Here is a 26,106-nt window from a genome sequence, read left to right as displayed (position 1 = left end):
CACCAGAGGGTTGCCTAAAAGTCAATTTATACGTGCTAGAAGAATCACCTCTTCTAATGAATTGTATGACAGCCAAGCGAAAGGGCTTGTGCAACAATTCCAAGAGAGGGGTTATGGGGGAAAGGACCTGCAGGCTATAAAGGATGAAGTCAAGGGCATTGACAGGAAAGAACTTCTGGAAACTAAGAAAAAAGAGAGGAATAACAAAAAACAAAATACGGTTTGTGTAACTACTTTTGGCCCACACTCTGCTTTTATTAGAAAAACTATATTACAACATTGGCCGATCTTACAGAGGGATAAAACCTTTGGTAAACTCTTTGATGATAAACCCCTTTTTAGCTATAAAAAAGGAAAGAGTATAGCTAATGGACTCACTAAAACTGATTTTAGAAAAATTATAAAGAAACCAATATCTAACAGGAAAGGCACTTATCCATGCTTTCAGTGCGGGCATTGTAATGGAGTCATTAAAGGGGAAATTTGCCAACACCCCACTATGGGTCACGATATTAAATTAAAACAATACGCTACGTGTGACACTGAAGGGGTGATTTATCTGTTAAAGTGTCCGTGCGGCCTATGTTATGTGGGACAGACTTCCAGAGCGTTTAAAACTCGGATGAATGAACATAAGAGTAGAATAAGGAATTATAAACCTGAAGAGAAGGGAGAAGGGGCTATTATAGGCCAAAAAAAAGAGAAAGAGAAATTTAAAAAGGAAACCCTCCTGGCGAAACATTTTTTCGAAGCAAAACATAACATTTCTCAACTCAGATGGCAAATATTAGAGGTTATACACAGGGAGAAAGGTGAAATAGATAAGAGGTCATTGTTGAGACGGGAGGCCTTTTGGATTTGGCAGCTAAAAACACTCACAACAAAGGGCCTTAACGAGAATTTTAGTTATACGTGTTTCTTATGAGAGAAAAACTGTTTTTAACCTTCTTGCATGTTTTTATTCATTTCTTACAGATAAGAACTGCTGAATGATCACATATAATATTAAGGGTTATTAGAAAATCCCAAGGGCAGTAAGGTATTATAATACAACACATGGATTTTTGCAATATGGTGTTTAATGTATGTGGTTTTTTAGAAAAAGTTGTTTAAAATAATGTTTTGATACCATATTTTATAATAATTATTGCACATGGGCACTTTGAGAAAGAAAAAGATCATTTTGTGGACTGTCGTACCAAATTGATTGCTTTAGTGTATGTAACATATAGGTCGAATTTCCTATATCCCACATAAGGGTTAATTTTTATGGCAAATTGCATGATGGGAAAAGAAGGCGTGGGAAGTTGGGTTTAAATGGGTGACTGCACAAATAATTGTATCCTGATGAAGGGTGGGTGTTCCCCCCCGAAACGTTGATGTTTGGTGGCTGAATAAAAGGGGATAATCCCCGACTGCACTAATCGGTGTGTGTGCGGATCCGTTTCTTTTACACATTGGTTACCTGTGCCAGCAGCCACCATATTGCCCCATGTACCTGAGCCAGCAGCAGCCAATCCCTTATATAGCCCCCAATCTGTACCTGTGCCAGAATCAGCCAAAAAAATACACACTATTGCCTCCATATATGTACCTGTGCCAGCAGCAGCCAAATATCATATCATCTGTTTACCTGTGTAAGTAGCAGCCAAGATATTGCCCACAAATATGTACCTGTGCCAGCAGCTGCCAAAAGGGAGCTGGGGAGTGATTCTGTCTGGAACAGGGGGTTTATAAAGTTGAAAAACTATTAAAGGCCTAGCAAATCAGGGTTTAAAAAAAGAAAAAGGAAATTCCCCTTAAAAGTGTGCCCCCCCATGATTGCGCACTAGGCGGGCGCCTACTCTGCCTGCCCCGAGTTCCGACCCTTCAGGGAGGGGAGGCAGAACAGAACATGAGACAAGGAAAGCTCTCAGTCTAATATGTACTACATACAGTGACACAGTGTTCGTGCCCCATTAGCATTTTGAATAATGTGTGAACAGGTGAACAATGTGGGCAGTTTCAGTCTGGGTCTCAGGTGTGAACAGTACAGGCCTTTAGCATAGAAACAATAGAGGTGTCACAAGTGTGAATACAGGGGGGATCACAGGTGTGAACAATACATGGGGTTAGAGTCTGAATTGGAGGTTTAAACAATGCAGGGGCCAATTTATCTCTGTAGTGATACTGGTGCAGGGAGACAGACTCCTCCTTCACCAAACTCAATTTACCACGAATCCTGTCTTTTTTAAGCACGGGTTACAACTGGGCCTGAAATTTAGCTCACTCAAAGTTCAGGCGTCTGCCTTGTAGATCCATACACACCTTTCTACAGGGAGTGGCCCACATAGTGGGATGGGACCCCAACCTAGTGCTAGAAGCCCCACTCGACCCACCATTCAAGCTGCTGAGCTCAATCTCAGATACGTGTCTGATCTCAGGGCCTTATCATGTGAGCCTCCATACCTAACATTTCACAAGGAGAAAGCTGTACTACGCACAGTTCCGTCCTTCCTACTCAATGTGGTTTCTTCATTCCGTGTTAACCAAGAGATTATAGTGCCTTCTGTGTGTCTAGAGCCTAAAAACCCCCCAGCAACACCCTTCTAGGCTCGCACCCACCCTGCTGTTCTGGGACTGCTTTGGTAAGTCCCCATCGTTCCCTGTGTCCCCCTAAAACGACAAACAGGATTTTTTGATACTCACTGTTAAATCTGTTTCTTTGTAGTCAAAAGGGGGAGGGGCAGGGACCGATGGAGTTAAGCTCCATCCTCCAGGAGGCAGGACACTTGAATAGTAATTAAGGGGCGCGCCCATCAGGCTTCACCCCTCACATTGTACATTCCTATTCAGTTTGTTCCAAAGCGGCTAACGTAATTATTAAAACTATTAAAAGGCAGAAAGTAAACCAAGAAACTATTCAAACGTGACCAAACTGTTACCAGCTCGCCGAGGCGGAAAGCCCTGTATCCCCTTTCGAAGGCAGAGAAACAGATTTAATGGTGAGTATCAAAAATCCTGTTTTCTCTGTCATCTTAGGGGGACACAGGGACCGATGGGGACTAAAAGCAGTCCTAACCAGAGCAGGGTGGGAGCGAGCTGTATATACATATATGCAATACAATTATTTGATTACTGATTGCAACATCTTCCGTCCAAGGGAGGCCTCGGCGGAAGAATATGTGTCGACTTTGTAGAATTTGGAAAATGTATGAGTAGAGGGCCTGGTAGCCGCCCTGCAGATCTGCTCTAAGGAAGCCAAGTTGCGCCATGCCAAGGAGGCACCCACCGCTCTAGTGGAGTGAGCCCTGAGGCCATCCAGTGGCAGTCTTCCTTTTGCAGAGTAAGCTTGCTTGATTGACTCTCTGATCCATCTTGACAAGGACGACTTTGAAGCTGCCTTGTTGTAGAAATAAAAGCATTTATGGTAACTGTAATTCAAGGAAAGGGAAACCAGACTCCTTACACCATTTGAAATAGGACTTCCAAACTCTGTGATAGGATCAAGACGATGAGGCTTTTTGAGCCCTTAGCACTTCTTCATCTAGACCTCGACTCCTCCAGATGGAAATCTCAACAGCCGCCCCGTCAAGGCGAATAGCCTGGGATTGTGGTGTGCTATAGGCCCCTGCTGAAGAAGATCTGGCCTGCACTCTAGTCAAACTTGCTGGGCTATTGACATCTCCTGCAGATCTCTGAGGCCAGTACGGTGCCACCACAATTAATGTCGATAAAGATTGCTTGATATTTTTGAGAACTAGCGGTTGCATGGGAAATGGTGGGAAGATATACGCTAGATTGAAGTGCCAGTGCTGAATCATGGCGTCCACCCCCAGTGCTAACGGATGGGCAAAAAATCTGGTTACTTTTCGGTTGCTTCTGGATGCCATTAGATCTATGCTGGGAATGCCCCATTGACTAGTGAATTGTTCAAATGCTTCTGGATGTAGCTCCCATTCCCCTGGATCCAGCTGATTCCGACTGAGGAAGTCTGCCTTTGGGTTGGAGACTCCCGGAATGTGTATTGCAGATAACTTTACTGAATGAATCTCTGCCCAGTGAACGATTTGTCTGGCTTCCGCCAGTGCTGCCCAACTTCTCGTTCCTCCCTGACGGTTTATGTACGCTACTGTTGTAGCATTGTCGCTTTGAATGCGTATTGGTTTTTCTGTGTCGAATTCTAGACCTAGGAATAACATCTTGTGACTGGGGTGTGGGTTGGACTTCGACCAGTTGATGGTCCATCCGAAGTTCTATAGCAACTGTACCGCCTTCTGTAGATCTCCCTTGGCCCTCCTCTCTGATCTGGCCTTCAAGAGAAGATCGTCCAGGTAGGGGGTCACTGAAATCCCTTGTAGTCTCAATGTGGCTGCTGTTACAGCCATTAACTTTGTGAACACTCTGGGGGCAGACGAAAGTCCGAAAGGAATGCCACAAACTGGTAGTGCTTGTTCTTGAATGCAAAGCGAAGATAGCGGTGATGAGGAGGCCATATTGGTACGTGGAAGTATGCATCCTTGATGTCCAGAGACATCATTAGTTGACCCTGTTCCATCCCCCGAATTACTGATCTCAGCGTTTCCGTCTTGAAGTGTACTGATCGGATGAATTTGTTGAGGCCCTTGAGATCGAGTACTGGCCTGAGAGCACCGTCCTTCTTTGGGACTGTAAACAGATTGGAGTAAAATCCTGAGAATCTCTCCGTGTAAGGTACTGGAGTTATTACTCCGGTTCTCTCCATCTTGTCTATACATTGTAGAAAGGCTTCTCTCCTGAGGGTTTGTTGTGAGGTCTATTGGTCTTCCATGTCGGCCGACTTTTATCAGTGGCCTTGGGTCGAAAATGGGATCTTTGTGGAGAACTGTTTCGTCTTATCTGCCGCTTTGGCCACAATTTTTTTTCCCCCTTCTATGCGAGGTGGCCGCTCTGCTTTTGGCCTGTGATAGGAAGGTACTCTTGCCCCCTGTTGCCTGCGAAATGATTTTCTCTAGCTCTACTCCAAATAGTCGTTGGCCCTTAAAAGGCATTTCCTGGATTTTAGGTCCGCCGACCATTTTTTGAGCCACAGTGTTCTGCGCGCCGCTATGGATAATGCTGAAGTGCGCGCCGTAATTTGGGATGTGTCCAGAGTGGTATCACAAAGATAACTAGAAGCCTCCGCTATGGCTTGTGCGGATGATCGCAGTTCCTGTCGCGATATCCCATTCTGAATGTCTTTAACTAGGGACTCCGACCATGCTTGTATAGCTCTGTACACCCATGCTGAGCTTTCTACTGCTGGTGGGTTAGACCATTTTTCCACCAATTCCTTCGGGAACGGATACAACTTCAAAAATGTCTTAGTTGCTTGAAATTTACGCTCGGGGGAATTCCACTCGTCTTGAATCAGACTCTGCAGTTGCTCATGCTCTGGAAAGCAGACTGACGATTTGTGCTGCCTCTTAATATTGTAGGCGCCTCATCTGTCTGTTTGGGCTTCTGTGATATATTCAGTACCTCATGCACCCCTTAATAATGCAGTCTACATTGTGTAAATTATCACAGTCTCTGCCCTCATCCTGATAATCCTCCTCTTCCGCAGAAGACGACCCAGAAGAAGCAATCTCACCCTCAGAGTGAGATGAGTGTTTTTCAGGAGATGACTCGTCAAACCTAGCAGGGTTGACAGTATCCTCCTTTGTGTCATCTAACCATTTGCGTTTAGCACCGGATTTGTGGCCGAGTCTAACTAGCGTTTTTCCCAGGTTGTCTGCAATGGCAGGTAACCCCTGTAGAGATGCCAGGGATTGGGACAACTGAACAGCCCATAGAGGGGAGGGGGGGGGTTCCGCTGAAATTCTGGAGTCTGACTCGTGTGTGTCAATTCGTGGAGAATTCTCAGCTTGTGCTGCTGGGATACCCACTGAGGCACTGGTTGCCCACTGACCCTGAGTGCAAGACCTGCACAGCGGCTCCCCTTGGCCCCCTGAAAACTTAAGCTGACAATTAGTACAGGCAAGGTACCTGTTCTGTGCTGAAGAAGGGAACTTCCCCCCAGACCTCATGGATATTCCCACTGGCCTACCTTCTGCCAAGTTTAAGAAGGAGGTAGAGTGTGGAGGGTATCGCCAGAACTCTTTAGGAGCTTCTGAAAGTGTGCCTCCTTGTTGCGCTGCCGAAACTGCTGCAAAATGGCCACCTGGAATACATGTTTGCGTTCCATTACGTGCACGCATGCGCACTAGTGCTTTTCTTTGCGCCAAAAGAAAATGGCCGCCGGAGGGTTAGAAGGTGGAACGCACATGCGTTCCACCCTTATGCGGTCCCGGACTCAGCACGAGTCAGACCGGGAGCTACTCAACCGCAGCCTCGAGCCCTCGCACTCAGCGCGCTGTCTCTGCGCCCAAAGACGTTGGAAACTGCAGCAAGTACCACATGAGTGTTAGGCAATGGCAGTGGTCAGGGGGTGGGAGGAAAGAGAGGGGGTATGAAGGGGGGGAGAGCCCCAGTAATTAGGCAATATTCTTGTTAAGACAGGCATCATGCCACTTACCCCCACACCGGCCAGACCTTCTGCACTGGGTCAGGCAGCACAGGCAATGTCTAGGTGGTCTGTACAGCTTAATGCTAGAAAATTACCCCGTTGTGCTGCACCTCGTAGGGGGCTGCCCATATAAAAACAGGTAACCCTGCTTTTTCTGTCTCACCCGGGGTATCAGTCAGAGCTGAACGTAGCGTCACACGCAGATCCTACCTCCCGGGAGCAGGACACTTAAAAAACTGAATAGGAATGTACAGTATGAGGGGTAAAGCCGGATGAGCATGTCCCTTAATTACCATTCAAGTGTCCTGCCTCCTGGAGGATGGAGCTTAACCCCATCGGTCCCTGTGTCCCCCTAAGACGACAGAGAAAACAGGATTTTTGTACTCACCATTAAGTATGTTTCTCTGTAGTCGTAAGGGGGACACAGGGCTTCCCGCCCAGTAGCGAGCTTTCCACTGTTGACCATTTTGGTCGCTACTGAATACTTCCCTGTTTTACAGCCTGTTTTTAGGTTAATGTTATAAAGTTTCCGTTACCAGCTTTGGAACAAACTAAATAGGATTGTACATTGGGTGGGGTTAAGCCTGACCTGACATGCCCACTTAATTACTATTCAAGTGTTCTGCCTTCTGGAGGATGGAGCTTAACCCCATCATTCCCTGTGCCCCCTTTTTCAACTACAGAGAAACAGATTTAACGGTGAGTACAAAAATCCTGTTATCTGCTGTGTAACCCTAGCCTTTTCTCCTTTTTATTTCTGCCCCCATTGCTACACAGCAGCTTATTTATAAAAACAATAGTAATGTTTCTGAAGAAAACACATCAGTTTTACCAGGGCAACAATGCATTATATTTTCATTACTTACAACACTTTAATTTTTTAAAGTTACTGTTCCTTTAAGTTATGGGGATTGCCAGGTCCCACTGATCCTTCCTGCCATGGGCATACATCCAATTAAATGTGTTTTTTTACATTGGCTTGCATACAACCACTGCCTTTGCTAGAACAAGTAGAATCACTGGCATTGATTTACGAACACTGGATACATTTTCCCCAATAGTCAGCAATTAGCTCTGATTAGCCTGTTGCACGACAATGATGAAAGCAAGTCTCTCACTAGCTGCAGAGTTACCACACTGGGGAGAATTGGCCCAATGTTAGTTAATGAGCTGCACTGTGTTCTATTATTCAAACTTTGGTAAATTAGGGCACATTTTAATTCACATCAATGCAGGGATACAAATTAAAAAACAATCTAATGGTCACAGAGAGCTCCTTGTAAATACTAAATGGCTTCCTGTTTACCTAATCGCTGCCAGAAGACAAAGCAGTATATAAAAGGAAAGCATGGAAGACTAATCTAGCTAGTACTGCAAGTTCATTGTCTCTCCAACCACACCCCCCCAAAACATCCATTTCCGTAACACTATCCTTTTAAACAAAGTCAAAGGGCTTGCATAACAATTATTTGTTGGTACTTACGCTGTCATGCTCTTCCCACTCCCACTAAGTACAATGTATGGCGTCTTTTGGGGCTTTTGCTTCTCCTGCAGTAGAGCGACTGTTCCTAATGGAGTGTCACTTGAGCTCATCTTCAGGAGCTGGAGAAAGTAAAATCAGCAATGTATTAATGTATAACTGTATGCTTCCACATCATTCCAATCCTCAGGGATGCACTGACCACCATTCAGCCACATACCAGCCCTTTTTTATGAGATTCAAATTTCTCCAAATCCTGTGTTCAGCTTAAACAGAATCCAAACAGCATATTCCCAAATAAATGTGAAATGGGCACATTATATACATGCATATCAACCTGTGTGACATTACCCTTCATTTTATGATAGTTTAAAGTTACCCATTATGTTCAGAATGAGTAATAATGGTATGGAATTAAATTTTTAAAAACATCCTTGGTTATAAAAGGCAGCTCCTACTCCTGAAGTCCATTCTGCAAAGGCTGCCAGATAATAGTCTTAACTGAAAAGTGTAATTTTATTAAAGGGGAAAGAAACTCAATCTTGAGCAACTAAACTATCTAAAAAAAAACAACTTTACACCGTGTCCTCACTAAATCATATTGCATATATCTTGAGAGATGCAAAAAACATTTCACATCCATTTTAATCATTTTCATATGTTCTGCCCTTTGCAAATACAGTAATGCCCATTACAAGAGGATACAGTTAGTATGTCTGTGTTTTTGAAGATCAAGTACAACTTACAGCTTCTTCATCCAACTTCTTCATACGCCTTTCTGTTTTCATCTTGCCTGATCCCTTTCCATGGAAACGATGAGACAGCTGCCGGAATGCCTGTGAAAAGGAGATTTTACAATGTAAGCAAAGAGAGGAGAGAAAAAGAAGCAGAAAAAGAGAGAACCACAGGAGCTTACCTCCTTGGGACAGAGTTTGCGTCCAGTCTCATCAACATACTCAATCTTAACATCGGGTTTATATCCATCCTTCTCTTTGAAATCTTGTGTGAAACCCCTGTACTCTTCTCTTCTGCTGTATTTATCATCTATTGCCCTTTGGAGTGAGAAATAGAATGTTAAATGTTAAATTATGCTAAAGGTGCATTTGGTGCAAACGATATGTTATCCCTTTGAAAGCAATATTACTTACATTTTATCCTCTATACAATATACAGCAGATGGGAGGGGCTTGTTAAGAGCCTTTATACGAGCCACTTTTTGTACAGTTGTCTCCAGCAATCCTGTTAAAAGGAAACAGACACTGCGGTTAATTCCCAGCATGAAGGCATAGGTACAAGCACAATATAAATTATAATATACAATTTACAAATGCTTTATTGCTCAAAATTTGGAATCCACAAACCTATTGCTACCCTTCTATTACCCAACACAATCTAGTTCTCAACCACACCATTCCAGTCCCTCAATCTCAGACCAAACTGTAAAATCATTTAGACAGAATAAATCTTAGACCGGCAGGATGGAAAACGAGAAGGTTGCACTTCCATTCTTACTCATGCCTCCAAGGCGTTTGCCTTTTCTGACACCATGCCCTTCAACAAACTTCATTGTCTTTACTACAATGCCAAGACCATCTGCTGTTTCCCCCCCTTGTTTCTGCTCAGATTGTCTTTTTATATTTTCTGTTATCTGCTACTATTTTCCATTATAGCAATCATGTTGTTCCAGGTATCAGATGTACCCTTATCCAATGCCAGCTGCTACAGTTTTATGTTTTTAGATCATCCTCTCTTTTCCATCTCATGAACTGCCAGATTTACTTGCATTATACTCTGTAACCTTTAATGAACATGACTGCATGGCACACTGGGAGATTTGTAGCATTTGGTCTCCCCAGTAATTAAGGAAGGGGGGGGGTGGCAAATGTTACAAGATCATCTTCCCTCTCAAAAGTGCATAGGAACTTCCACAATTGCCCTTTATAGAATCAAGCATGTATTCAAAATATCAAAATAGAGGGCTGTGCAGTTTCAAGTAATACAGGTCTGTCCCTAGTCAGACAAGATGCGAATGAAGCAATTCTTATTCGCTTGAATGCAGGGTGAGATTTTGTCCCACCCAGAACAATCCTTAACAGTATGCAATTTATAGTTTTCACATTTTTGTAGTGATCTTGACCCAATGTTACTTACTTTGTGCATCAACAATAAAGTAAAAAAACAAAACCTTCTACTTACCTTTATTTTTACACAATAATAGAGCAGCACCCAAACCTCGGTTCACAATAGGTTCTTCATCCAAAATGGTGGTGGAAGAGGCAGAATACTGAAGGACAGACATGTCAAGGAGGAGTCAGATACTGACAAATGTATATAGGAAAAAAACTTATAGCAAAGTAACTTACATCTTGCTGATTCTTCTCTTCATCAAGGTTTACCATGCTCCACCCAATGTTCTCATCCCCATCAGAATCTCCATTCTCATTTTCAGAGTCTGCATCATCATTTTCAAAGTCCTAGTGGAAATATAAAAAAAAAAAAACTTGCTACATGTGTTTAACGCTATAGCACAAGTAGAAAACCTGAATCTCTAACATACAAGATGCACATACCATGAGATCCTCCTGATCCTTTCTTATCGTCGTCATCTTCTTCGTCTTGACTTCTTTGAGAGTCCAGTGCAGCATAAATAATAGTGAGAAACAAGTAAGATTCAAATGAACTTTTGATCATAGTAAGACAAAATACAGATATGGGCACTGTATTCTCCACCACACCTTGTCACTGCTGTCTTTTTGTTGCTGAATTTGTTTTAATCGTCTGCTTTTCTCCAGTTGTTTTTGTAATTCATTTTCCAAATCATCTTCTTCCAAAACAGGTGCAGAGTCATTGTCCTCTTTAAAATGGATAAAAAAAAAAGTAATTAAACAACGATGGGTAGGAATGGAACAAAGAATAATTGTAAAGACTAGGCATATCTGGAAAATAAAACTATGGACAGTTTCTGGAGAATCTGGATTTTTTCTCACCCTGGTCACTCATGACCATGCTCTCCACACGAATATCATCAGACTGTGGTATTTCAGCCATCTGTTCCATTACATTCTCCTCATCGGAATCCTCTAGATGCCTACGCCCACGCCCTCGTGACCTGACAAAACAAATTAGAAAAACATATGGAGGTCAGTATTGACAGCAATCATTCTTTTATAACTGCAGAGACAAAGACAGAACACTACAGGATAAACTATAAAACCGTTGACTACCCGTCATGGTAAGGGAGGTGCGGCCTTCATTCCCTGCCACACCATCCTGCCGCAAACTTGTCGCCACCAGACCCCTGCATGCTGGCCCCCCTTGGGCTGTACCACAGTAACTGCAGCTCCATCCAGAGGTTTAGCTCCCCCTCTTCCGGTGCCAGTACGTCAGTGCGCGCGAAACAGTTTGCTCCTCTCGCTCTCATTGGCTGGCGTGCAGGAGGTACTCTCCAGTACAGTAACCCAGCCACCCGCCCCTTCCTGTCCTCTTTGCCACTAGACACCAGGCAGGTAGGACACAGAATGAACTGCCTCCTCGCCACACTCAGATCCTTGGCGCACTATGGCTGAAGGGTCTTAGTGATGGGCTGTTCTCCAGGGGAACCTCCACCCGGGTAAAATTCTTGGCATGCGGCAATTGCTGCAAAAGATTACCAGCTGGGCATAAAGAACCCCTGTCCAATAAATCTAATCCCCGAGGACCCTTCTGTACCCATTCCAGGTACTTCTGACACTGGGGAGACTGCACCATTGGCTGGCTCTACAAATATAGATAAGGACACCCCGAGCCCCATACCAACAGCCCCTTCAGCGGGTTCCCAAGTTGCCCCTGACTGGGCGGTCCAATTGTCTGACGGCATTCCAAAACTGGCAGATTCCCTAAACAAACTGCTAGCCAAATTAGACGCTCCCAAACCTACATCTCACAAGCATCATGCACCCCCCCATCTGAGGAGGAGAGCGACCACCCTTCTTTACCAGGCTCTATTGCCCTTGACCAATCCTTAAGCGAGCTATCAGAGGAACAGGAACCGAAAGAAGCCGAATCCCATCACTCCTCCTCGGAGGCAGTGGATACCCTCATTTCCTCTGACTGGAGACATTAAATCTTACTAACCCAGGGGCAAACACAGAACAGGCCCAACTTCTGTTTAAAAGACAAAAGAAGGTGTCCCCAGTATTCCATCCCATCCTTCTGCCCCAAGCCTCGTAACCAAAAGGAAGTCACTCTAAATTATTACGTAGCCAGAACAGAATGCATCCGCAAGTCTGAGACACCGTTTGTAATTCCGTCGGGCCATCATCAGGGACAACCTGCTTCCAAAACCACCATAGATAGGTGGATCAAAGAATCCATCCGCAGAGTATATGTGGTTCAGGGTATGCCAGCTCCACTAAGAGTACAGGCACACTCCAGCCGAACAGTCAGTACATCTTGGGCATTCTGGGACCAGGCCTCGGCAAAGCAGATATGCAAGGCAGCAACCTGCACTCTCTCCAACTCATTTATATCCCTCTTAAGGACTGGAGTCCAAAACTGCACCGCATACTCCAGATGAGGCCTTACCATGGACCTATAGAGAGGCATAATTATGTTTTCATCCCTTGAGTTAATGCCCTTTTTTATGCAAAGGATGCCGGGGTGTTTCTTTGGATTTGCGTGGCCTCTTACGTTTTCCGCAGGGTTTTTGATTAAACCTAAAGCCAGAGCTCTGCCCAAATTGTCTGAAATAGAGGGTTAACTCTGTAGTGAAGCCAGAAACTGGGAGAATTGAATTGCCCAAAGGGGGACTGGAGGCTCTGTTGAGGGGCCGGCAACATATTCCTGTGGAGTGTCCTGGGACAGGAATAGCTCCTTGCCCCTTGGAGCAGGATCCGCATAGGGGCTCGCCCTGACCCCCTGGAATTTTAATCTGGCAATTTTTAGACATGCATGTAGTTTGTGCCGCTGTTGCTCTCCCCCCCCCCCAAACTGGGGGACAGTCCCCCTGACTTACCTTCTGCCATGAAAAAAGTGTCTATGGTACATGCTGAAAGAATTGGTATGCAGGTATAGGCGTAATACAGGGACTGTGCTGAGGAGCTGTGACAAAGCTTTCTATAGTGCCACCTAGTAGGGAACGTGCTGTAGTGTGGCGTATTATCCGCCTTTTTGCTATGGTCTGACTGCCCAGCTGGAGGGATGCGTTCCAGCAGAGGCGTGAGAAAACAAAATAGAGCCTGGAATGCAAACACTCCCACCTCCTATACAGATGCGTTTACTTTGCGTTCCACCAGAGGCGCGCGGTAAGATGTCGCCAGAACACAAGTCCCACCTTCACTGCTACCCGCTGAATAGAGACTTCTTTCTAAGCTTGGCATGTAGAAGTACCAGAGGGAAGGCCGACTTGCATGGGCCAGAAAGGGGTAAGCACTGCTCTTAAAGAACGCACCCCCCCCGCAGAAGCAGTAGGAGATGGGTAGGCACGGGGGTAGAACCAGTTGGGGGAGAGCAACCAGAGGCACAGAGACAGAGCCAGTTGGAGACAGAGAGTTGGAGACAGAGCCAGTGAGATGTTCCATTTGGGGGGTTTACCATAGAAGATACAGGTAGCCCTGTTCCTGGTATTACCCCATATGGCAGTACTATTCTGACAGAGATTCTACTGACCTGAAGAATGTTCATCCTCCTATGAAGCAGGACACTTAAAAACGTATGTGATTGGTGTGGGGTCAAGCAGAGTACCTGGCACGCCACTTCATTAACTAAGTATCCTGCCTCCTAGAGGGTGGAACTTAACCCCATGCGATCCTTGTGTCTCCCTTGAGACGACAGAGAAAGGGATTTAACGGTGAGTAACAAAAAATCACCTTTTCTAGCCATATGTTTGAGGGTTTAGTTAGATCTTATAGTATTATACAGGGCTAGGCCCTTATGACCATAAAATGCATCTTCCATCTGGTCTATCTAGCTTAGTGTGACTTCCACCCTGCCATGTTAAAAATGTGATCTTGGTAGCCTCAATTTGACAAAAACATGCATAAATGAAACATGCTTGTAGGGGAACTCCGGCTTCCAAACAAAAATTTGATAAAGAGGCCCACATAACACAGAAACCCCTAATATACCCATCACAGTTATCTGCTTCTTCAAAAAGTATGAATAAATGCCATTTTCTATGCTGAAACCCAGCACCCCAACAGTTCTCTTTCTGCATCATTTGAAATCCTCGCAGGGAAGGAGGGACTAAAAACTGAACTTCTCCACAGCTTACAGACAGCATGAAGGAACTACATAACCCACAATGCATTGCACTGTGATGTTCTGTTCCTTATTGAAATCATGTGTGCGGGGAATTATGGGTTTTGGAGGATGCAGGACAGATGGCTGTTGATACAAAAAGGAGATTTTGTGTACTCACCGTTAAATCTCTTTCTCTTCAGTCGCTTGGGGGACACAGGGACAGTGGGGTATAGCTAGTACTACTAGGGGGCAGGACACAACCAAGGAAAAAACTGACTCCGCCTCCACTATAGCCCCAGCAGGCGGAGCTTAGCTCAGTTTGTGCCAAAGTCAACAGGAATTAAAATGAATCCTTAATGCAACAGCATAGTAAAACTTGAATTAATAATGGAAAAACCAACCCGTAAACATGTCTGACGGAAAAGAGAAGAAGCCTCAATCCAGGGAGGGAAGCCCTGTGTCCCTCAAGCGACTGAAGAGAAAGAGATTTAATGGGTACACAAAATCTCCTTTTCTCCAAGTCTGCTTGAGGGACACAGGGGCAGTGGGGATGTACCAAAGCTGTCCCCTATACCCTCGGGTGGGAGATGAGGCTTAAGTAGCCACTGCAGCTTGGAGCACCTTTCGGCCAAAAGGAGTGTCAGAAGCCGCAAAGGTTTCAAAATGGTAAAATTTAGAGAAGGAATGGACCGAGGTCCATGTAGCTGCCTTACACAGCTGTTCTGCCGAAGCCTGGTTTCTGAACGCCCAGGACGTACTCATCCCCCAGGTAGAATGAGCTGTAAGTCGAACTGGAGGGGTCCGCCCCTTAGCAATGTAGGATCGCTGGATAGCTTGTTTAATCCAACGGGAAATGGTCCACTTGGTGGCTGGAGTACCCAGTTTAGGTCCAGATGGTAAAATCAGTAACGAATCTGTCTTCTGGATATCTTGAACTCTGTGTAGATAGAATTTTAGAGCTCGGACAGGATCCAAGGTGTGTAGTGCCGCCTCCTTAGGATTTGAAGGTGAGGGACAGAAAGTTGGAATGGTTATTTCCTGATTTAGGTGGAATTCCGACACAACCTTAGGTAGAAATGATGGGACTGTACGGAGAGCCGCCCTGTCATGATGGAAGACAAGGTAAGGCGATTTGCATGATAAGGCATTGAGTTCTGAGACGCGCCTCGCTGAAGCGATTGCCAGGAGAAAAACGGTCTTCCAGGTGAGCCACTGAAGAGATACTGAGCCTAGTGGTTCAAAGGGAGGACCTTGTAGGGCGTGTAACACCAATGTGAGATCCCAGAGTGGAGCTGGTGCTCGTAGAGGAGGGGCCACGTGGGCTACCCCCTGCATGAATGTTTTGATATCTGCTAGGAGAGCCAGACGTCTCTGAAAAAGTACTGATAATGCTGACACTTGGGATTTGAGTGAACCCAGTGACAGACCTAAGGATAGCCCCTCTTGCAAAAAATCCAGGATGTTTGGAATTGAGAAGACCTTGAAGTCAGCTTTGTGAAGGATGCACCACTGGTGGAAGGTAGACCAGACTCTATGGTAAGCTTTGGCTGATACTGGTTTTCGAGCAGCGCACATAGTGTGCGCCACGGCTTCAGCGAAACCCTTTTGCATCAGGATTTGGGTCTCAAGAGCCACGCCGTCAAATTGAGGTTTTTTGTATTTGGATGTCGTATTGGACCATGTGTTAGCAGATCTGGGACCTGAGGTAGAGGCCATGGCTTTGCTACTGACATATTGAGGAGGTCCGTGAACCAGGAACGTCGAGGCCACCTTGGTGCTATGAGTATGAGAGTAGTCTGTTCCTTCTGCAGTTTTCTGAGAATTCTGGGAAGAAGTGGAATGGGTGGAAATGCGTATGCTAGACGAAATTTCCATCTTGCTGTGAGGGCGTCGGTGTCTAATGCTAGTGGATCTCTGTATCGAGCTAGAAAGGTGTCGAGTTGCCATGAGATCCACCTCCGGAACCCCCACTTCTGCGTTATCTGGAGAAACACTTCGTCCTGTAACGACCACTCTCCTGGGTCTAAGGACTGTCTGCTCAGAAAATCTGCTTCCCAGTTTAGTAGACCCGGGATGTAAATGGCTGACAGTAGAATCCGATGAACTTCGGCCCATTGAAAAATGAGCCAGACCTTGTTCAGTGCTCCTCTGCTTCTGGTGCCCCCTTGGTGGTTGATGTAGGCCACCGCTGTGGAATTGTCTGTTTGTATCTTTACGGCTTGCCCCTTCAGATCGTGTTGCCAATGAGCAAGGCCTAGACGGATCGCTCGGATTTCCAGTAGGTTGATCTGTAGTTTCTTTTCTTCTGAATTCCATGTCCCGTGTGCTGACCTTCCTTCGAGAACTGCTCCCCAGCCGAAGAGACTTGCGTCTGTCGTGAGGATGCGCCACATGGGCTCTCCGAGAGGCCTGCCTGACGAGAGGCGAGAGGACTGAAGCCACCAGAGGAGGGATGTCCTTGTCTTGCGAGTTAGTCGGATCTCCTGAAGCAGGGATTTCCTTTTCCAGGCTGCTAAGATATTCCATTGGAGATCCCGAAGGTGAAATTGGGCAAATGGTACCGCTTCTATGGTAGAGACCATTACTCCCAACACCTTCATGCAAAACCTGGCTGTGTGCAGAGGTTTTTGTAGGAGAGACTTGACCAATTCCTGAAGATGAAGGATCTTCTCTTGAGGCAGAGAAACTCTCTGTGTCTGAGTGTTGAAGTGCATACCCAGAAAATTCATGGATTGGCTGGGCGTCAGTGATGATTTTTTCAGATTCAAGACCCAGCCCAATTCCTGGAGTCTATGGTCACCTTTGAAGATGGAGTGTCTCTAGTACAGAGGAGATTAGAGAATCCACTGATTCAGAGGAAAGTCTGTGTGACTCCTCTTCATCTGAATTAGAAGAAAGCTCACCCTCTGAGCGATCACAATCATACCCCGAATCCAAAGGAAGAGGAGAGGAAGCTCTGGGTGGAGAGATAGAGTCCTCGTCTGATGGAGAAGGAGCTCTGCGTTTAGATGGCCTACGCACACTTGCGAATGCGCTCCGCCTCAGCCTTCCAAAACGAGCGCTGTAACGCGAGACTAATGTCCCGCGCCTCGAGGCAAATCTGCGCGTACTGACAGTGGCGCGCACTGCACGGCCCTCTGACTGAAGCCGCTTACTAATAGTGCGGCTAGAGAGGACAGAAACAGCCTGCGCACATAACGCTCCGTCTCAATGTTTTCCTGGGAAACGGCTTAGCCCAAGAGAACCGCAATATAGGTTCTGTGGGCGTCCTAGGTTGCTCTGCTAGAGTTACAAAAACACTCTGAGGTAACAAGTGACTAGTGAGCCACAGTACCTGTGTAGGGAATGTCTAGGGAAGGAGGGATCATTAATACTCACCCCCTGGAACATTCTTGTCTGTTTTCTGGCCAGCTCTAGTGCCCCTTAAATGGAAAGAGGGGGGTTAAGTGAGCTGGATGGTCTGTGCAGTATACACTTGATAAGAACCCCAGAAACAGTTCCCACACTGGGAGACGCCAATTGGGTACCCCTACTCAGTGTAGGGGCCCTGGACCATCTCCTGGTGTCAGTTTTAGCTGATCACACAAATATTTCATAAACATAAAAAAATAGTCCTATCCTCCTAAGGACACAACCCAAACTGAGCTAAGCTCCGCCTGCTGGGGGGTATAGCCAGTGGAGGCGGAGTCAGTTTTTTCCTTGGTTGTGTCCTGCCTCCTAGTAGTACTAGCTATACCCCACTGTCCCTGTGTCCCCCAAGCAGACTTGGAGAAATAACAGTAGTCAGCTAGCTCAGCAAAGTAGTCAGACCGATCAGCAGGAGAGCAGGGGGCTAGGCTTAGGGTACTGTTCCAAACCATTAAAAGACTGCATATTTTTTAATTGATGAATATTGCAAAGTTGCTTGAAATTATGTTTCCTTTTCAAAAAGCTTAAGTTATGTTTGTGTGGAGTTCCCCTTTAAATGAAACATGCTTCAATACATTTTATTTTACTTTAAGGCTATTATTTTATCATCATTATTGAAAGATATATCAAATGTGCAAGTCACCTCGATCCGAAGTCAGTTTCTCTGGTATCACGAGCAATGCTCAGAATATCTTCAGCCCGGATGACCTTCTCTCTCTTACGAATCTTCTTTACCCGACGCTTTGTTTTTTTGAAAGTGACCTAGGGACAAAAGAAACTTAGAAGTTCCCATGTAAGTGCAAGCGCATTTAGTACAATTGGAATCGGCCGTTTTTTACCTGATGCAGAGTCACACAGGTAAATAATAATAATAATAAATTAACCACAAAATAGAAAGGTGTACTTATCCTTCAATGGAGATAAAATATTTAGATACATATCTAATACTGTGTGCCTGGTCTGGCCAATCTTATTTATGGAGTCTCCCTAAAAAACAACAGCATTTTTTTCTATGACCTGTGAGTGCATTTTGAAATCTAACATGGGCTAGGCATATTGTCAGTTTCCCAGGTGCCCGCAGTCATGTGACTTATGCTTTGAAAAACTTCAGTCACGCTTTACTGCTGCACTGCAAGTTGGAGTGATATCACCCCCTCCCTTCCAGCAGAAGAATGGGAAGTTAACCATATAACAGCTCCCTGGTAGATATAAGAACATCACTGAATAGTAAAAATTCATGTCCCACTGCGACACCTTCAGTTACATTGAGCAGGAGAAACAATATCCTGTCAGAAACTTCTAGTGCAGCCATGGCTCTTTCTAAAAGCACATGACCAGGCAAAATGACCTAAGACCTATCGTTCAATTTTACACAATAGTGAATTATTTGCAGTGTAAACAATGTTAAAAACTACACCAATCATTACACTAAATCATGACAGAATCCCTTTAATGTCCTAATGATAGGAGTGCAGAGTGTCTTTGTCTCTATGTATCTATCTCTACACATCCACTGATCTCTTTTTTTTTAGATGACAAACATACCATCTCCTCAGGAGTGTAGTACTCCGAAGCAATTTTAGATTGTGGCAGTTCCAGAGTTTGAGCCTGGTTGTGTAATGTTTCCCGAATATTCTATAGTTCTTTCTCCCAACACCCATCAGCAACTCCTCCAGACTCCAGTTGAAAAGACTTTTTCTTCTCTCCCTCTATCTCCTCATCATACTTGGAAAGAACTGATTTAGGGCTGAACTAAGGGAAGAGACATTTAGTTAAAAAAAGGAAGTTATTTGCACCAAGTTTTACATGTACAACACCACATGTATTCTCAGTAAGAAAAAAATGAATTCTAAAAAACAATTCACAAATGTTTTCTATCATGACAATTCCACAGTTTTCTAAAGCAAGAAACACTGTGGAATAAGAAATAAAGTATATATTTAAAAAAAGTAGCAACACCTACATCTCCTTAATGATCTGCATCCAATAGCATTCTTAGAGCAAGTTTTTTCAACCTATTACTGGAAGCTTTTCTAGCAGTAAAACACAGATTATTATTGTACTTAGCCTTAAAATAGTCTTATGCTAAACAACTACAGAAATGTTCCTTTGCTGCAGACCTTTATTAAACTATCAAAATATATATATATAAAAAAAAATATAACAGGATTGTATAATAATTCACTTACTATTGCCATGTCCTCCACATTTTCCTCCTCTTCATATGGTTTGTACTCAGGCCTCTTTTTTTTCAACTCTACAATTTTTTCAGCCTTCTCTTTATCCAATAAGTTTACATTAACCAGGACATCAGCATCATCTTCATCTAAGACACCTATAGTAGAAAAACATCTCTTTTTTTAGTGTTGGTATACTCTTGTTCAACATGAATGCAACAGATAGATTTTGTGCTGAACATATATTTTGCCTATTTTATTAAGAAAAACCAACTGCTTGTTATTTCTAGAGCTAGACCAACTTCCTTTTCTTGCAAGGTAAATCATTTGATTACCAGTATAAAGATACCACTCCCCCTGCATAACAGACTCCTGCTTATCTGCAAGTCAGAACAGTCATAACTAAGAGTGAAGTTTGCGGTTGTTTAGACAGAGCTCATCAACTATAGCTAAAATTAAATTGACTATACACAATGTATATGATAAGAGCTGCTAACTCGAAACCAAGTATGCAGGAGTTAACCGGATATCCATTAGGATGTTTTGAAAATCCCCTCAGGGTGATCCTCACCCAACGGAACTCTGAAGGCCTAGACTATGATCCAATTGCTGGCCGATCTAATCAACCTGATTTGGCCCAGCATGTGGGTGTCTTAATTTGGCATACCTTGAACAATCTCTCCAAATGATTTAATCTCAAATTGAATGGCCACCTTTGGGGTTTTACTTGCCAGTTTCTCCTGATGAGGGAAAACCATTCTTGTCAGCACTGCTAATCAAGGGCCGGTAAAGCTCTGACTGGAGTTTTCTCAATCATACCACATGTGCCTTTGGCCTAACTAAACTAATTACACAGGAGGTAAAACGATACTCTGTTATTGATTTTTTCATTTTAAAAAAAGGATGACAGAATGAATTCTTAGCATGACTATTTTTTTGCTTATATTTAAAAAAGTTCAAGTGTATACTGTTCCTTCTAAGGAGATTTTCCTGGTCAATCTAAAATAAATAAAAGTACACTGAAGAGAACTAAAACATTTGCATGGCCTGTTGCAGAAAAAAACAAACACATTTTGAATTGATCGACCAAATGCACCTTTGTCTTTTAGAGTGAGAACAATCGTATGTCCTTCTCTGAAAGAATTCATTTTGTGTTCTACAGTGAGTCCCTGAAGATCACGGGAACTGTAATTCTGAAATGCATAAAAATTAAGATAGAGCAAATATGATAATGGTAAAACACAAAAGAAAAAATGTAAATGTTTAATTTTTCTCCATCACCCACCTTCTTTTGACCAAATTCTTCTTCCACAAGATTAGAAACACCAAACTCTTCATCCATCTCAGCAAGAAGTTTTGCCTGAGAAGAAAAAGTATAACTGATAAGCACAACACTTGAATATTCCCAATGGCAATATGATGGCAAATAAAAAAAAGTGAAACAGCACTGGCAGTCTAGATTTTTAAGTCACTGAAATCATCGTGATAATATGAGAAGTACATCACTCACCCTCTTCTCAGCTATTTCCTTTTCCACCTGAAGTTTCCGGCTTTTTTCAATCCAGGCAGCTGTGTCATCTAACCATAGCTCATCATCTCCCAGAGATTTGACTTTCCTATAAAAATTACAAGAAATAAACGAATATGAACTGCCTTGTATAACTGCTGTTACATTTCCCACAGTCCCCAAAATTTATTGAATAGGCACATTTCCCATTCTTTTGAGGCTTTCCTATTATTTTGTCCATGGTAGGTCTGCATGACCCTCCTCTTACCCCAATTTCTGATTCAGCAATCTCTTCTCTTTTGCAGCAGCTAACTTCTCTCTAAGCTCTTGTTGCTGTTTTAGTGCAATAGGATTAATGACAGAAGCAGCTACAGGGTCTTCTTTAGTACCGCTTTCTGTAAATGGTAAAAAGTATAATGTTCGCACATTTTCACACTGAGGTAAAGAGCAGGGTATAAATATTTAAAACCTAAAAAATTAAAACTAAAAAAGGTTTTTTAAGCACAGTGCACATACACCCAATAGAGTTTGAATATAATTTTAGAACTGTAAGTACAGAAGATCGGGTCCCAAACTTGAGGCTGATTCAAATAAGATTAGATTTTTGCACCTCTGTCTCAGTTAAAAAAAGGAGATTTTTAGTATAACTTACAGTTAAATCGCTGGTTAAGCTCCTCCAACCAGGATGTAGCACTCTGACAAATAAAAAATGTTGCTCCTCCCCTTCTATATATTCTCTGTGCTTAACCCTCCTACCTCAGTTTAGTATAACAACTAATGATAGCATAACCAAAGTAAGGATTAATTGCAACTATAATACAGAGAAAACAACTCTTGTCACAGGGAGGGAGGTCCTGTGTCCCCCAATGGACTAGAGAGAAAGAGGTTTAATGGTAAGTTATACTAAAAATCTCCTTTTCTCTAACGTCATTGGGGGACACAGGAACCACTGGGACTTACCAAAGCAGTCCCTCTGAATATCAGGGAGGGAAGAGACAGTCCGTCCTTAGTCGGTCATGACTACAGCATGAAGAACCTTCCTACTGAAAAACATCAAAACGATAGAACTTTGTAAAAGTATGATCTGACGACCATGTCGCCGCCCTGCACAGCTGCTCTGCAGAAGCCTTGTTTCTCCATGCCCAGGAGGTGCTTAAAGCCCTGGTTGAATGAGCCTTTACCTGTGCTGGAGGACTTCTGTGACAACTCTCATATGCCTGGTATATGGATCTTTTAATCCATCTGGCTATAGTAGCTTTCATTGCAGCCGTTCCCTTCCTTGGACCTGAGGGAATGACAAAAAGTGAATCAGAACGCCTAAATGAGGCTGTCCTATCCACATAGTATTTTAGAGCCCAGACTACGTCCAGGGTATGTAGCTGCTTCTCCTTTTCGTCCTAGTGGTCTGGACAAAAGGAGGCTACTAAGATAGGCTGGTTTACATGAAAATCAGATACCACCTTAAGCAAAAATGTAGGTACTGTACGTAAGGTCACTTTATCTCTATGGAAAACCATGAGATCCGGGGCAACCGAGAGCGCACTCAATTCCGACACTCTCCTGGCCGAACAGATGGCTAATAAGAACACCACCTTTGAGGTAAGCCAACCTAAGTCTAATGACCTCATAGGCTCAAATGGGGCTTCCTGTAAGGCCCTGAGAACTAGGTTAAGATCCCATACCGGTACAGATGGACGAAATAAGGGAGTGACATGAGCCTTCCTGGCCTTGATCATGGTCTCCACCACCTTATCTGAGAACTCCTTCCTCCTTAGAATATCTGTCTCAATCGCCAAACCATCAAAGACAGCAGGGCAGGATTGTGGTGTAGAATTGGTCCCTGTCGCGGTAGATCCGGTCTTGCTGGCAGTCTGAACCAATCTCCGTCTGCCAGGGAGATTAGGTCTGAAAACCACGCTCTTCTTGGCCAAAAAGGAGCCACTATAAGCAGGGTCAGTCTCTCTCATCGAAACCGCTTTAGAACTCTTTGTTGGATTTTCAAATAAATGAATTAATCATAAGAGTATTTAGGTTCAATAATAACACATAATTGTTTCTGTTTTATATAATATAACCTCCTATTATTTTATGTATACATGATTTATATATTATGTATGTAGTAATGAAGAATAAGTATTTTATTTTGTTTTATACAAATTAATGTTGGGTGGTGAAGATCCATGAAAATTTTCTAAAAGCATAAGTTAAAGTTGACCCAGGTGTTTCACAGCTTTAGCAAATTTCAAAGGTTGTAGAATCCTTGGTTTATGTTTGAGTATAAGATGAGAACATCTTAAAGAATAGAGCCTATATGTGTGTTAGGGTAATAATTAATCAAAGACCAGACCAATTTTGAATGGCTAGTGTTTTCACAAGTATATTATATGTAGCAAAAGTATTAAGGAATCATAAAGTATTGTTCCAGTCTCAGGCAATGTCAACAGTAATGTTTAACACCAGACTAAGGAGGTCAAAGGCTATTATGTATTTGTTAGATATTTTTAGGTCACGATGTTTGAGGCAATATTGCCATCTACAGGTAGTGTAGGACATCACGCCCAGGGGTCAATGATTGACATTTTACAAAATATTTAGATTAGATGGTGATAGTTTTACTTTTGGAGACTACCCTTCAATTGCAGTTGGTTAGTTGATTAATCCCAGGGGTTGAGTTTTAGACAGAAAGGAGGGATACTAAAAAAAAAGAGGAGAAACTAAAAAAGAAATGAAAGGGGGAAAAGACTAAGAACAGGAGAGGAACTAAGAACTGGAAAAGAGGACTGGAAAGAGAAAAACAGGCTTTTAAACTATAAGCCAAATTAAAGAAAAGGATCAGATGTCTTAAAGCTCCAAGAAGAGATCAGGGTGACATCACAGGCCAGTGAGAACTTACAACCGGTAAATATAAATTTCAGTTATATTTAATGGCATTTAAGTTATCTGCTTGGATATTTGTTATTCCTATATATTGTATAGTATACCCTAAACATCGACTTTCCCAGCATTGCAAACTGGGAATAATCTGTTTAATTTGGGTTTATTTTCCTTTTTATTAATATATATATATATATATATATATATATATATATATATATATATATATATATATATATATATATATATATATATATATATATATATATATATATATATATATATATATATATTATGATGTCCAAGCTAATGACTTAATGGGAAAATAAAAGATTGAGGGTAGAATTCCTTAAACAGACCAGATCAGTCACATATTCCTCCTTTGATTCCAATACCTTATTATTAATAAGAGTGTATATTGTCTTGTGGATGCTTGCCATATTGATGATTTTGGTCTTATCAATTAATATATGTTGGTAAATTTTATCTTGCGTTTATATCAAGAAGTATTTGGTGGATTTTGTAAGAAGTGATAATTTGATTTGTTATTATTATATATAAATAAATTAATTATTTTGTTAAATAGTTGTCCTGATTTTTCACCCTTTGTACCAATTGATTGGGAAGGCTCGATATCGAATTCAGAGTTGGGCATATATTATTTAAGACTCCTCCTGTTTATTACTTATAAGGGGCCTTAAATTCTTTTATATGATTTTTATCAAATATATGTTTAAATAGCCCGACATCTTGGAATCATGGGAATTGGTGGAAACACGTACGCCTTGTGATAGTTCCAAGGGAACTTCATCACATCCACTCCCTCTGCTCTTGGATCCCTGGATCTTGAAAGTAACCTTGGAAGCTTTGTGTTGTGGCGGGACGCCATCAGATCAACGTCTGGCGGACCCCACCTGTCTACCAGCAGGGAGAATACCTCCGGTAGGAGTTCCCATTCTCCTGGGTCCAGTCGATTCCGACTTAGATAATCTGCTTCCCAATTTAAGATTCCGGGGATATGCACCGATGTTACAACTACATTGTGGTGCTCTGTCCAATCCATTATCTTCTGCGTATCCTTCCATGCTGATACACTCCTTGTGCCTCCCTGATGATTCAGATAAGCCACCGCAGTTGCATTGTCTGATTGTACCTTTATGTGCCTGTGTTCCTGCCACTGTACTAAGGCCTGGTAAATGGCACAGAGTTCTAAAATGTTTATGGGCAGTTTGGATTCCACGTGAGACCATGTGCCTTGCGCCCACATATGAATGTGTCCATCACACTGTGATGGACACATTCCTCGTGGCCGTCGCCAAGGAGTCTGCCTTTATCAAGATGTCGTCCAGGTATGGGATAAGAAAAATCCCCTGAAGGCGTAGCGTTGCTGCCATGATCTTCGTAAATACCCTCGGTGCCGATGTTAGGCCGAATGGTAGGGCCACAAATTGGTAATGTTTCTGAAGAAAAGCAAACCTCAGAAACTTGTGATGTCCTGGCCAAATGGGAACATGAAGATACGCGTCTTTGATGTCCTGGGAGGCTAAAAACTCTCCCCTTCTCATGGATCTGATCACTGAGCGAATGGATTCCATGTGAAAATGGGAGTATTTTATGAATTAGTTTAGTGTCTTTAAGTCCAACACCAGGCGTTAGGAATAAATTTGAATAGAAGCCGTCGAAGCGCTGGTCGGACGGAATTGATACTACTACTACTACTCCTGACTGCAGTAGTGTCCTCACGGCCCCAAAAAAGGCCTCGCGCTTTGGCTCCCTTACCAGTACCCTGGATAGAAGGAAACGTCGAGGCGGAGGTGCCCGAAATTCCAACCTGTAGCCTTCTCTGACCAGTGTCTGAACCCAGACATTTGACACCTCCCTTACCCACGTTTCCTGGAACTTCCCGAGTCGTCCTCCTATGGCTCGAACGAGGTCC

At 43.3% G+C, this 26,106-nt stretch overlaps 1 pseudogene; it reads right to left on the bottom strand.

The window, feature by feature from the left end:
- LOC121403140 overlaps window positions 1-26,106 on the bottom strand; it is a 37,645-nt pseudogene that overhangs the window by 5,017 nt on the left and 6,522 nt on the right.

The sequence above is a fragment of the Xenopus laevis genome, chromosome 4L (assembly GCF_017654675.1).
Source record: "Xenopus laevis strain J_2021 chromosome 4L, Xenopus_laevis_v10.1, whole genome shotgun sequence".
Lineage (NCBI taxonomy): Eukaryota > Metazoa > Chordata > Amphibia > Anura > Pipidae > Xenopus > Xenopus laevis.
Note: the sequence above shows the minus strand (reverse complement) of the source record. Positions and strands in the feature narration are given on the sequence as shown.